Source organism: Rutidosis leptorrhynchoides, chromosome 8 (genome assembly GCF_046630445.1).
Source record: "Rutidosis leptorrhynchoides isolate AG116_Rl617_1_P2 chromosome 8, CSIRO_AGI_Rlap_v1, whole genome shotgun sequence".
NCBI lineage: Eukaryota > Viridiplantae > Streptophyta > Magnoliopsida > Asterales > Asteraceae > Rutidosis > Rutidosis leptorrhynchoides.
Window position 1 is genome coordinate 188,171,370 of NC_092340.1, and position 14,706 is coordinate 188,186,075.

Below are 14,706 nucleotides of genomic sequence, written 5' to 3' on the forward strand. Positions count from 1 at the left end.
TCCGACATATATTATCTGCTGAAACTAATTTACCATTTGCTAATTCGAGTAAAAATTTACTATCCAAAGGCGTCAATGGACAACTTAATTTAGCACAAAAATCTCTACTCATATAGCTTCTATCCGCACCCGAATCAAATAAAACGTAAGCAGATTTATTGTCAATAAGAAACGTACCCGTAACAAGCTCCGGGTCTTCCTGTGCCTCTGCCGCATTAATATTGAAAACTCTTCCGCGGCCTTGTCCATTCGTGTTCTCCTGGTTTGGGCAATTTCTAATAATGTGGCCCGGTTTTCCACATTTATAACAAACTACATTGGCATAACTTGCTCCGACACTACTTGCTCCGCCATTACTCGTTCCGACACCATTTGTTCCTTTCGTTCTATTAACCCCTGGTCCGTAGACCTCACACTTCGCCGCGCTATGACCATTTCTTTTACACTTGTTGAAAAATTTGGTGCAGAACCCCGAGTGATACTTTTCACACCTTTGGCATAGCTGCTTCTGATTGTTGTTGTTGCGGTTATTATTGTTGTTGGGATGATTGTTGTAGTTGTTGTTGTTGTTGTTGTTGTTGTTGTTGTTGTTGTTGTTGTTGTTGTTGTTGTTGTTGTTGTTGTTGTTGTTGTTGTTGTTGTTGTTGTTGTTGTTGTTGGTCCGTTTGTTGTAGTTGCGATTGATGCTGCGATTGTTGGGATAATTGTTGCGATTAATGTTGTAATTGCTGTTGTTGTTGTATTGGTGATTCTTATCACCGTTTTCCTCCCACTTTCTTTTGACTTGCTTCACATTGGCCTCTTCAGCAGTCTGTTCTTTAATTCTTTCTTCAATCTGGTTCACTAGTTTGTGAGCCATTCTACATGCCTGTTGTATGGAGGCGGGCTCGTGTGAACTTATATCTTCTTGGATTCTTTCCGGTAATCCTTTCACAAACGCGTCGATCTTCTCTTCCTCATCTTCGAATGCTCCCGGACACAATAGGCACAATTCTGTGAATCCTCTTTCATACGTGGTAATATCAAATCCTTGGGTTCGTAACCCTCTAAGTTCTGTCTTGAGCTTATTGACTTCGGTTCTGGGACGGTACTTCTCGTTCATCAAGTGCTTGAATGCTGACCACGGTAGTGCGTACGCATCGTCTTGTCCCACTTGCTCTAGATAGGTATTCATCCATGTTAACGCAGAACCTGTGAAGGTATGCGTAGCGTACTTCACTTTGTCCTCTTCAGTACACTTACTTATGGTAAACACCGATTCGACCTTCTCGGTCCACCGTTTCAATCCGATCGGTCCTTCGGTTCCATCAAATTCCAAAGGTTTGCAGGCAGTGAATTCTTTGTAGGTGCATCCTACACGATTTCCTGTACTGCTAGATCCAAGGTTATTGTTGGTATGTAGCGCAGCCTGTACTGCGGCTATGTTTGAAGCTAGAAAAGTACGGAATTCCTCTTCATTCATATTCACGGTGTGTCGAGTAGTCGGTGCCATTTCCTTCAAAATAGTCAAATGGAATAAGTTAATCATACAGAATATTAAGAGTAGTTAATAGTATTTCGTAGCATAATATGAACTCATTTATAAAAGCTTTTTCTTCATATTAGCGTTTTATAAGTTTAAATTCGGGTAGTACCTACCCGTTAAGTTCATACTTAGTAGCTAATATACAATTCAACTACTACAATTCTATATGAAAAACTGATTATAATAATATTTCGCGTTCAAACTTTTACACAATATTTTACAAACTTACAATACCGCTTATTTTACATATAGCATGAAATATAGCACACAATAAATTTGATACAAGATGGTTGTGAAGATAATTCTAGCTAGTACACAAGTCGTTCATCAAAGGCAATAAAGACACGTAATTCATACGTCCAGAAACAAGTCATGCATTCTGGTTTTACTAGGATTACTTCCCATCCTTGGTCTTGTGGAACATAATCGTTATGGCCGTTGATAAGACAGCATGTTGTAACATCGTCAAAGGGACGAGGGTTACGTAATGACCAACAGTCCCGTAATAACCTAAAAACCTCATTTCTTACCCCAATTACCGACTCCGTCACTTGTGGGAACGTTTTGTTTAATAGTTGTAGCCCGATGTTCTTGTTCTCACTTTGGTGAGAAGCGAACATTACTAACCCGTAAGCATAACATGCTTCTTTATGTTGCATGTTAGCCGCTTTTTCTAAATCACGAAGTCCTATATTCGGATATACTGAGTCAAAATAATTTCTTAACCCGTTGCGTAAAATAGCATTTGGGTTCCCCGCAATATATGCGTCAAAGTAAACACATCGTAACTTATGGATTTCCCAATGTGATATCCCCCATCTTTCGAACGAAAGCCTTTTATAAACCAAGGCATTCTTGGAACATTCTTCGAATGTCTTACAAACTGATCTCGCCTTAAATAGTTGTGCCGAGGAATTCTGATCGACTCTAGACAAGATTTCATCAATCATGTCTCCGGGTAGGTCTCTTAAAATATTGGGTTGTCTATCCATTTTGTGTTTTTATACTGTAAAATAGACAAGAGTTAGATTCATAAAAAAATACTTATTAATACAAGCAATTTTTACATATATCATAAAGCATAAGCACACTATATTACATATATTACACCACACGAATACAACTATCTTATTCCGACTCGCTTATTTCTTCTTCTTCGGTTTTGGTTCGTTTTGCCAAGTTTCTAGGGATATATGATGTTCCCCTAATACGAGCCGTTATTTTCCACATTGGTTTAGAAAAACCTGGTGGTTTAGAGGTTCCCGGGTCATTGTTACAACTTAAGGACTTCGGGGGTTGACGATACATATAAAGTTCATCGGGGTTGGAATTAGATTTCTCTATTTTTATGCCCTTTCCCTTATTATTTTCTTTTGCCTTTTTAAATTCAGTTGGGGTAATTTCTATAACATCATCGGAATTCTCGTCGGAATCCGATTCATCGGAGAATTGGTAATCCTCCCAATATTTTGCTTCCTTGGCAGAAACACCATTGACCATAATTAACCTTGGTCGGTTGGTTGAGGATTCTCTTTTACTTAACCGTTTTATTATTTCCCCCACCGGTTCTATTTCTTCTTCCGGTTCCGATTCTTCTTCCGGTTCCGACTCTTCTTCCGGTTCCTCTTCGGGAACTTGTGAATCAGTCCACGAATCATTCCAATTTACATTTGACTCTTCATTATTATTAGGTGAGTCAATGGGACTTGTTCTAGAGGTAGACATCTATCACATAATATCAAACACGTTAAGAGATTAATATATCACATAATATTCATATGTTAAAAATATATAGTTTCCAACAAAAATGTTAAGCAATCATTTTTAAAGAAAACATGGTCGAAGTCCAGACTCACTAATGCATCCTAACAAACATGATAAGACACACTAATGCAAATTTTCTGGTTCTCTAAGACCAACGCTCGGATACCAACTGAAATGTCCCGTTCTTATTGATTAAAAATGTTCCATATTAATTGATTTCGTTGCGAGGTTTTGACCTCTATATGAGACGTTTTTTAAAGACTGCATTCATTTTTAAAACAAACCATAACCTTTATTTCATCAATAAAGGTTTAAAAAGCTTTACGTAGATTATCAAATAATGATAATCTAAAATATCCTGTTTACACACGACCATTACATAATGGTTTACAATACAAATATGTTACAACAAAATAAGTTTCTTGAATGCAGTTTTTACACAATATCATACAAGCATGGACTCCAAATCTCGTCCTTATTTAAGTATGCGACAGCGGAAGCTCTTAATAATCACCTGAGAATAAACATGCTTAAAACGTCAACAAAAATGTTGGTGAGTTATAGGTTTAACCTATATATATCAAATCATAATAATAGACCACAAGATTTCATATTTCAATACACATCCCATACATAGAGATAAAAATCATTCATATGGTGAACACCTGGTAACCGACATTAACAAGATGCATATATAAGAATATCCCCATCATTCCGGGACACCCTTCGGATATGATATAAATTTCGAAGTACTAAAGCATCCGGTACTTTGGATGGGGTTTGTTAGGCCCAATAGATCTATCTTTAGGATTCGCGTCAATTAGGGTGTCTGTTCCCTAATTCTTAGATTACCAGACTTAATAAAAAGGGGCATATTCGATTTCGATAATTCAACCATAGAATGTAGTTTCACGTACTTGTGTCTATTTTGTAAATCATTTATAAAACTTGCATGTCTTCTCATCCCAAAATATTAGATTTTAAAAGTGGGACTATAACTCACTTTCACAGATTTTTACTTCGTCGGGAAGTAAGACTTGGCCACTGGTTGATTCACGAACCTATAACAATATATACATATATATCAAAGTATGTTTAAAATATATTTACAACACTTTTAATATATTTTGATGTTTTAAGTTTATTAAGTCAGCTGTCCTCGTTAGTAACCTACAACTAGTTGTCCACAGTTAGATGTACAGAAATAAATCGATAAATATTATCTTGAATCAATCCACGACCCAGTGTATACATATCTCAGTATTGATCACAACTCAAACTATATATATTTTGGAATCAACCTCAACCCTGTATAGCTAACTCCAACATTCACATATAGAGTGTCTATGGTTGTTCCGAAATATATATAGATGTGTCGACATGATAGGTCGAAACATTGTATACGTGTCTATTGTATCTCAAGATTACATAATATACAATACAAGTTGATTAAGTTATGGTTGGAATAGATTTGTTACCAATTTTCACGTAGCTAAAATGAGAAAAATTATCCAATCTTGTTTTACCCATAACTTCTTCATTTTAAATCCGTTTTGAGTGAATCAAATTTCTATGGTTTCATATTGAACTCTATTTTATGAATCTGAACAGAAAAAGTATAGGTTTATAGTCAGAAAAATAAGTTACAAGTCTTTTTTGTAAAGGTAGTCATTTCAGTCGAAAGAACGACGTCTAGATGACCATTTTAGAAAACATACTTCCACTTTGAGTTTAACCATAATTTTTGGATATAGTTTCATGTTCATAATAAAAATCATTTTCTCAGAATAAAAACTTTTAAATCAAAGTTTATCATAGTTTTTAATTAACTAACGCAAAACAGCCCGCGGTGTTACTACGACGGCGTAAATCCAGTTTTACGGTGTTTTTCGTGTTTCCAGGTTTTAAATCATTAAGTTAGCATATCATATAGATATAGAACATGTGTGTAGTTAATTTTAAAAGTCAAGTTAGAAGGATTAACTTTTGTTTGCGAACAAGTTTAGAATTAACTAAACTATGTTCTAGTGATTACGAGTTTAAACCTTCGAATAAGATAGTTTTATATATATGAATCGAATGATGTTATGAACATCATTACTACCTCAAGTTTAGTAGGTAAACCTACTGGAAGTGACAAGAAATGATCTAGCTTCAATGGATCTTGGATGGCTTGAAAGTTCTTGAAGTAGGATCATGACACAAAAACAAGTTCAAGTAAGATTTTTACTCGAATTAAGATAGTTTATAGTTATAGAAATTGAATCAAAGTTTGAATATGAATATTACCTTGAATAAGAAAGATAACCTACTGTATATAACAAAGGTTTCTTGATCTTAGATGATTACTTGGAATGGATTAGAAAGCTTGGAAGTAAATTAGTAAACTTGAAGGGATTTTTGAAGTGTTCTTGAAGTGTTCTTCCTATGATGATTATAGCTTGATTCTTGAAGTGATTTTTGATGAAGATGATGATTAACTACTGGAAAAATACGTTCATAATAGTGTGTGTGTGTTGAGAGAGAATTAGAAAGAGAATTGGAAGTGAAATGGAGTGAATGATGAGTGGTAATTGGTGAGTGGTGAGTGAGGTTAAAAGGAGTTCTAGTTAGTTGACTAGCTCATGGTAGAAGTTAAAATTGATTAGTCATACATGACATAATCAAGAGTGGAATCCCATGCTAGTTCCTATTAGTATATACCCATAGTAAGTACATTTTGAAGCTGTGTATAATACGGGTAAGAATACGACTAGAATTCTTGATGAAAGAAAAGAATGGGAAAGTAACTGTAACCATTTTCGTTAAGTATGAGTGTTTTGATATATGTCTTGAAGTCTTCCAAAAGTATTTTAATACATCTAAATACACTACATGTATATACATTTTAACTGAGTCGTTAAGTCATCGTTAGTCGTTACATGTAAGTGTTGTTTTGAAACCTTTAAGTTAACGATCTCAATTAATGTTGTTAACCCATTGTTTATTATATCTAATGAGATGTTAAATTATTATATTATCATGATATTATGATATATTAATATATCTTAATATGATATATATACATTTAAATGTCGTTACAACGATAATCGTTACATATATGTCTCGTTTCGAAATCCTTAAGTTAGTAGTCTTGTTTATATGTATATAACTCATTGTTAATATACTTATGGAGATACTTACTTATCATAATCTCATGTTAACCATATGTATATCCATATATATATATCGTCATGTCGTTTTTTACAAGTTTTAACGTTCGTAAATCGCCGGTCAACTTGGGTGGTCAATTGTCTATATGAAACATATTTCAATTAATCAAGTCTTAACAAGTTTGATTGCTTAACATGTTGGAAACATTTAATCATGTAAATATCAATCTCAATTAATATATATAAACATGGAAAAGTTCGGGTCACTACAGTCAAGGTGTTTGATTATCTAAGTCTGTATCTATGTTCACCTATAAAGTCATATTGCATATATGATATATGATAAGGATTAATTTTTCTTATTACTTTAATAATAATACAAACACAGTAACTTCAAATATAAATATCTAGGAACAACGTGTAAATTGAAAAAGTTAACATTTCATATTAAATGTATAATATCTCTACCGACACTCTAATATTGACTATAATCCAGTACCCCGTTGATTTTTAGTGGCGGATAAAAGTTCTTTGGAAAAAGTCCAAATTTTTACGGTATTTGTATTTAATTATTCTAGTCATAATGGTATAAAATTTGTTCATTAACTAATAAATAAAAAATACATTAATTGTTCACTCTCAATTCTGGATAAAATATGAAAATTGTTGAAATTTATTAACTGGCTCCTGAATATAGTTTTAATAAGCCTAAAACTTATCTAACTCATTTTCGGATCACCGTTTATTTTATAATTACATAAGTTCGAATTTAACTTGCTTAATAACTATCAAGATGACAAACGAGTGCTTCTATCGTTTACTAATTAACTTCAAAACTATATTTATATATTTAATATACCCTATTTATATATGTATATAGATATATCTTAAATAGTAATTATTATATATTGTTTTATTTTACATAGTTAATTCTAATATAATATATTTCTAATTATTATTTATATATCATTAAATATATACGTATCTATTTACAAGTAATTGTTCGTGAATCGTCGAGAACAGTCGAAGGGTAATTGACTACATGAATACAATTCAAAGTTTTTGAAACATCAACATTACGGATTTTTGCGTATCGTGTCGAAAGATTAAGTTTAAATTTAGTCGAAAATTCCCGGGTCGTCACAGAGGAAATAATATAACTCGTTTCTTGATAATCTTTCTAGCATTTGATCGATGAAAGGGAGTGGAAAATTATATTTTCAGGTTGCGTCATTTAATTTGCAATAATCTATGCAAACCCTCCAACCAGTGACTTCACGAGTTGGTATTAAATCATTGTTTTCATTTTTAACCACGGTCATCCCTCATTTCTTTGGGACAACTTGTACAGGACTAACCCATGGTGAATCGAAAATTGGATAGATCAGACTGGCGTTCAGAAGTTTAATTACTTCTTTCTTGATGACTACTTGAATCATTGGATTTACTCTCCACTGCCTCTGCACTGATGGCTTAAAGTCATCTTCCATGAAGATCTTATGCGTGCAATTGTTGGGACTAATTTCTTTAATGTCGTAAATTTTCCATGCTATTTCTTTTTTATGTGACTTCGGCACTTCTATGAGTTCAAATTTTTCCCGCGGTGTGAGCTCCTTAGAGATGATTACTGGGAGTTTCGATTCCTCTTCCAGGAATGCGTATTCCAGATGTTCAGGTAACTCCTTCAACTCTAGTTCCGGTGGCTCCTCGATAGATGGTTTCATTTTAGAAAATTCTTTTTGATCTAACGAGTTGTAGCCTTCTTGGAACTCTGATTCTTCTTTTTCTTTCAGAGCGGTCACTGACCCTATTTGTTCTCTCATTCTAGAAATTGTCCTTCTTAGTGACTCATCTTCTGAAAATTCTTCTTTTATTTCGAAGGTTGGCTCTGGCATTTCATGATAGTTTTTCGGTGGCTGTGATTCTTGAAATATTGGCACAAAGTCTGTTTCTACATGCGGTCTTCTCCTTAACAGAGGTAATGGAATGCCTACTCCTAGTGGTTCTATAACTGTGGTTGTGCCTCTAGATGTTCTTTCTGAGCTTGGAGATGGCTTTTAGTCGTGTTGAATGTCGGTGGTTTCTAATGAACATAATCTTCCAAAAATTTGATCTTTACCACATATAGCCATCGTTTCTTCCAGATATTCGTTGACAAATTCTTGAACAGAGTCTATCAAACCGACATCTTCTTCCTTAGGATGTTTCATGATTTGGTCAACATTGAATGTGACTTACTCAGATCTGACTCTTAGTTTCAAAGATTTTTCGTACACATCGATCATGACATTGGAGGTATTTAAGAATGACCTACCAAGTATAAGGGGGACTTTGGTGTCTTCCTCAATATCCATGATGACAAAATCTACGAAAAATGAAAACTTATGCACTCTGACTAGTTAATCCTCAGCTATTCCACGAGGGATTTTAACTGATATGTTCATGAGTTGGATAGTCATTCTAGTTGGTCTTAAATCCTTGAGTCTTAATTTCTGAAATAGGGAGTAGGGCGTCAAGTTCACACTGGCTCCCAAGTCTGCCAAAAGATTACTATTATGAACATCTGGCAAATAGTAACGCATAGTAAATCTTCTTGTATCTACTAGCTTTGAGGGAATACCATGTTGTAGCACTAATGAGCACTCTCCACTTAAGGGAAAACTAACTATCTCTCTTATTTTGAAAGTAATTCTTTGAAAAACTTAGCGCAATTTGGCATTTCAACCAGAACATCAAGTAGTCATACTGTAACACCCTAGGCAAATCCCACATCGCCCATGAACATGAGTGATCATAGGATTATAAGGTAATACTCACGCTTAAATGACACAACGCGTTTTGGGATCACAGGCTGAGTAGAAGTGCGAGTACGTTGTGGTTAAGCGTGCTCGGGCGAGAGCACTACCAGGATGGGTGACCTCCTGGGAAAGTGCTTCTCGTGTGTGGTCGCCAAGAAAAAGCCGTGCGCCTGCGGGCAAAGCGGACAATATTGTGGTCATGTTAAGCTGGGGTGTTACACATACATTCAAATGTAAGTTTTTAATAATATCCCAATACTTTGCAATCTGGACTTCCTGCCTTTCCTTCCCGAGTATTCCTGTATAGGGTAGACGTGCTCGAGGAATAATTTCTGGAGGCTTGGAAAGCGCAGGTTTGGTGAATTAATCACAGGTTCCGTTTGTGAAAGGTTGGGTGTGGAAATATCCTCAGGAATATTAACGGTTGTTTCTTTTCCTACTATAGTTACGACTAGAGCATCAAAATCTTCATACACTATTTTAATTTTAGATGTTAGCTGTTTAAGAGTGAGCTGGAAATCGGTTATTAGTTCTTCAAATGTTTTTATCAAAGCTTCAAACTTATTTTGGCATTCTATGACATGATGGTTTGTGATTTGCCCAAATCGGACGGTTTATTTATGCGGTGTCGTTAGGTCACAAAACGTCAATTCAAGATATCAACAGAAGAAGTTGATTCTTTAATTTATATATGCTGGGCCTAAATCTATTATTCCTTCCTATGGGTTAGCATGGGCAAATATGACCTAGGGTCGTTCCTTGAGCGGTCGAATTTGAAACGGAGCTTATTAAGATAATTTAGTAATTTAGATTTGGTTTGTACACAATTTAATATCCAAGACTAGTGGCCAGGTACACCTTGTGTGGAGAGACAGGATCCTTTTGGTCCCAATAAATTAGCGACTGTTCAGAAAATCCAACAACCAAGTCCAAACGATTTATTCTAGACACCACTTTATCCCGGAATATCAAATTATGTAAAGGCAATAGTTGGGTTTAATAGTTTATATAATTGTAATTAAGATACTAAAGCAATATAATTAAAATAAGCTAGCTAGCATGCAACATCTAAGGATAGAGAAGACGTGGTTCACTATGATTTAAGATAACGTAGTGTCGGGATGATTATGAGACACTCCTTGGATAGATATACCTTGGTGTGAACACTAGATTCCCTACTAAGCGGTTTCCCGATTAGCATGTCACGAGGAACTAGGCTTTGAAGATTCTGATCAGATGGACTATGCTCAACTCCCGACGTTTTATCCGGTTTAAGGATATAAGCGGCCCATCTTGGATGCAATGCATACCTTGGGCGCACGAATAAAGTAGCATAGCCTTATATAGATAATATCCGACCTTTCTTAACACCTTAGTGTATCACCCAAGTGAGTGGTTATGATTATGTTTCGAATTCCTTTCTGTCAATGGTTTATTAAAATATAAGGGTTTGTAGACAAATTAGAACCTCTAATAGTTCTTAGTCATCCTTAAAGATTTATAAGCTTAGTTTGTATTGTAGTGCGTTAAATTCCCATTTATGATTTAAATCAGCCCTTACTTAAATCTACCCAATAAATCCCTTAGTTATCCACCATATACTAGACTTATAGTGGTTCCATAGCTTCTAACCTTGGCCATGCTCAAGTGGTCTTATAGTACATCAACACTGTACTCTACTGTTGTAACAGTATTTCCTCGAGTCTTATACTCTTGACCAATGTCTTGATCTGGTCCTACGATAATTCCCCATGTACTTTATAGTATTTCCAATGGGTTCATACTTTGACCAATGTGTGACGACCCGGAAATTTCCGACCAAATTTAAACTTAATCTTTATATGATTTCGACATGATAAGCAAAGTCTATTAAATTAAATTTCAAAATCTTTGAACTATGTTATGAAATCATTTGACCTTCGACTGTTCTCGACGATTCACGAACCATTATGTGTAAATAAATAAATAAATATATATATATATATATATATATATATATATATATATATATATATATATATATATATATATATATATATATATATATATACATATAATTATTATAAATTAAAATATTATATGAGTTAATTAAATATGTAAATAAAATAATATATGATATTATTATTAAAATGAATCTAGATATGTAAGATATATTGAATGTGTATTTATATGGTTTCGAATTTAATTAGTAAACGATAATAGTACTCGTTTGTCAGTCGATCGATACTAAGCAAGTTAAATTCAAACTTAAATGATTTTAAAATAAACGGTGATCCAAAAATGAGTTCTATAAATTATAGGCTTATTAAAAATGTATTTAGGAACTATTTATTTTATTTTAAAACTTTTTATATTTTACTTGGAGTTGGGAGTGAGTAATTAATGTAATTTTTATACCATAATGACCAAAATAAATAAATATAGTTAATTTAAAATTATGAGATTTTTCTGAGAACTTTTATCCGCCACTGAATCATCAACGGAGTACGAAATACTATTCCTAATAAAAGTGTCGGCAGAATAGGAGATGGATATTTTTCTTCTTGCACGTTCTAAATTCATTTGATATTGATTAATGGTTTGTTACTGTGTTAAATTTCTGTTTCTTTCCTTGATTGATACTTTACACTTCTTTACATACACATACATATACTAAGAAGTTTTAGGAACACACACTCACTTACATAATCACTACAACAGGCCATCCCCTTCATCAATACCATTTTCGTTAAGCATCAAGTCATCAATCTCATTTAAATATAGAAACTCATTTACTTTACTAATATTACTTTCAAACCACCATCTTTGAGGTTCATCAACAGAACTACTACTATAAAACTTCGATTACAACTTGCTTATATTTTTTATTAATCATCATCCATATTATGCAACTGTTGACTGCTATTCTTACTTTTCTCCTAGCTATTGCTCGGCAACCATTATCATCGAATCACAGCCACTACCTTCTTGTTTAAACCATATCTCCATTTAGACCCACATACGCTACAGTTGTTCGTACAACCCAGAAACCGAACACTAACCTTTATATTTTGATAGCCAACGTAACCCAAATCCACCTTCATCACACCCAAGCAATTGTGAATTACTCAACTTCAACCGACCACCGCTACTGCTTGTTTTGATTTATGAAGATCATCACCCATCCATTTATTTCTGTTGCAACTAGCCATCACCACCACATGTCACCATGGAGAAACCATTATTGCTAATTGTTTCCTGCCCAAAAACTATCACCACCCATCTACTACTTTTAAAACCGCCAATGAGACCTACAACAAAACCTGCTAATGTTTTTATCTATTATACTTTGATTACCATATCATTACACCCAACACCATTACTGCTACATCAGTACTTTTTTTTCTTCCTATTTCAGTCCAACAAAACTACCACGAATTAAAACGGTTACAGTGACTATTGCTTTGTCAACCACCAATATCAATCATGAACTATAACCATGATCTACATCAACCGAACCCAGTGTTTAGTTTGTTTACTGCCTCAGTTTAAATCCACAACACACAACACATGATCTCATCTGATTATTACAATTCATAAATACTAATCTGCTTCATTCCCCGTAGTTATTAGATGTTGATGAACGGTAAAGAATGATGATTATGAAAACGATTACGAATAGATGATAACACAATAATTATGATGATGATGATTTTGATATTACGATGGTAATAATATGGAAGAGAATAATATTACGATGATAACGATGGGATGAAGATAACTAATGACGATGAAGATGAACCGAAGCTTTGTTTGGTTGCAGCTACACTCGTGGTTACCTTTATAATCAGACGTACCCACCATCAAACCATTTATGCAACTTGTCAATTTAATATTAGGGCTACTATTGTTTTCTTTCTCCAGCATCTGTGTCGTTTTTTTTATTTACAAAACTGAAAACTTACTTGGGCCGAGAACTTTGTGGTAGAACTTGGGCCTCTCTTTGCTTTTGGACTTGTTTAAAGATGGGCCAGAATTTATAGAACTAGAAACAGAAAATACGGGTTAAATAAGCTGAAGGCATAAATTAAAACAGAAAAGTGAAAGCAGAGGCGTGGTTTAGTGGTGATTGTGCTATCCGGTAGGTCGCGGGTTCGAGCCCCATTTTGGCCAGTTCTTTTTAGAGGAAATTTTCAAGGGTATACTCTTTTATTTTTATTTTTAATTCTAATTCTATTATTATTATTATTATTATTATTATTATTATTATTATTATTATTATTATTATTATTATTATTATTATTATTATTATTATTATTATTATTATTATTATTATTATTATTATTATTATTATTATTATTATTATTATTATTATTGATCATTAATTATTGTTATTACTACTAAATATATAAATTATCGCTAGTATTATAATTATACTTATTATTATTATTAATGATATAGGTGTATTTATAAAAGTTAACATTTATTATCATTATTATAATATTAGATACAATTATAAATATTATTATTATGAAGATGATAAAAACTATTATTATTTTCATTAATATTAGGATTAGTATTATTTTATGATTGTTAGTATTATTATTGTTGCTAACATAAGTATTGCTATTAATAATACCATTATTAGTATTAATATTATTAAGTATCATTATTATTAGTATTAGAATTAACATTTGACATTAAATGTTAGTATTAACATATAGTTATGAAAATTCTATAAAAACTATTATTTCTACTATTTTTATTAACATTATTATATTTATTATCAGTATTATCTATATCATTATTATTAAAGTTTTAATGACGTTGTTAAGGCTATACGTATATATATAAAGATTATACATATAAAAATATATATAAATTATATAACTTAACTATATTAATATTATTATGTACAACATAAAAATATATAAATAAATAATGAAACTTATATGTTAATAAATAAAACAATTACATCACTAATAATAATATATATATATATATATATTTATTCGAGTACAAGAATATGTTTTAATACATATATGAATAATATAGGTTCGTGAATCCGAGGTCAACCCTACACTTGTTCATTGTCGTCATATGTATTTTTACTACAAAATACAATATGTGAGTTCATTTGATTCCCTTTTACTCTTTACATTTTTGGGACTGAGAATACATGCGCTGTTTTTATAACTGCTTTATTAAATGCTTTTGAAATATATTTTGAACTGCGAATACATGAAATGCTTTTATAAATGTTTGACGAGATAGATATAAGCAAAACATTCCTCGAATGAATTATTATGCAGACAGAAGTTCTGTGGATTATTATTGAATTAGTTGGACATTATAATTGCCACTAATTGTTGTGAATATTTCTCCTGATTATTATTGCTTGGTAACCTAAGAATTAGAATCAGGTATGGCCCTAATTCACACGAATTCTAAAGGTAGCTACCGGGTTTAACACCCCCACCCAGAATGT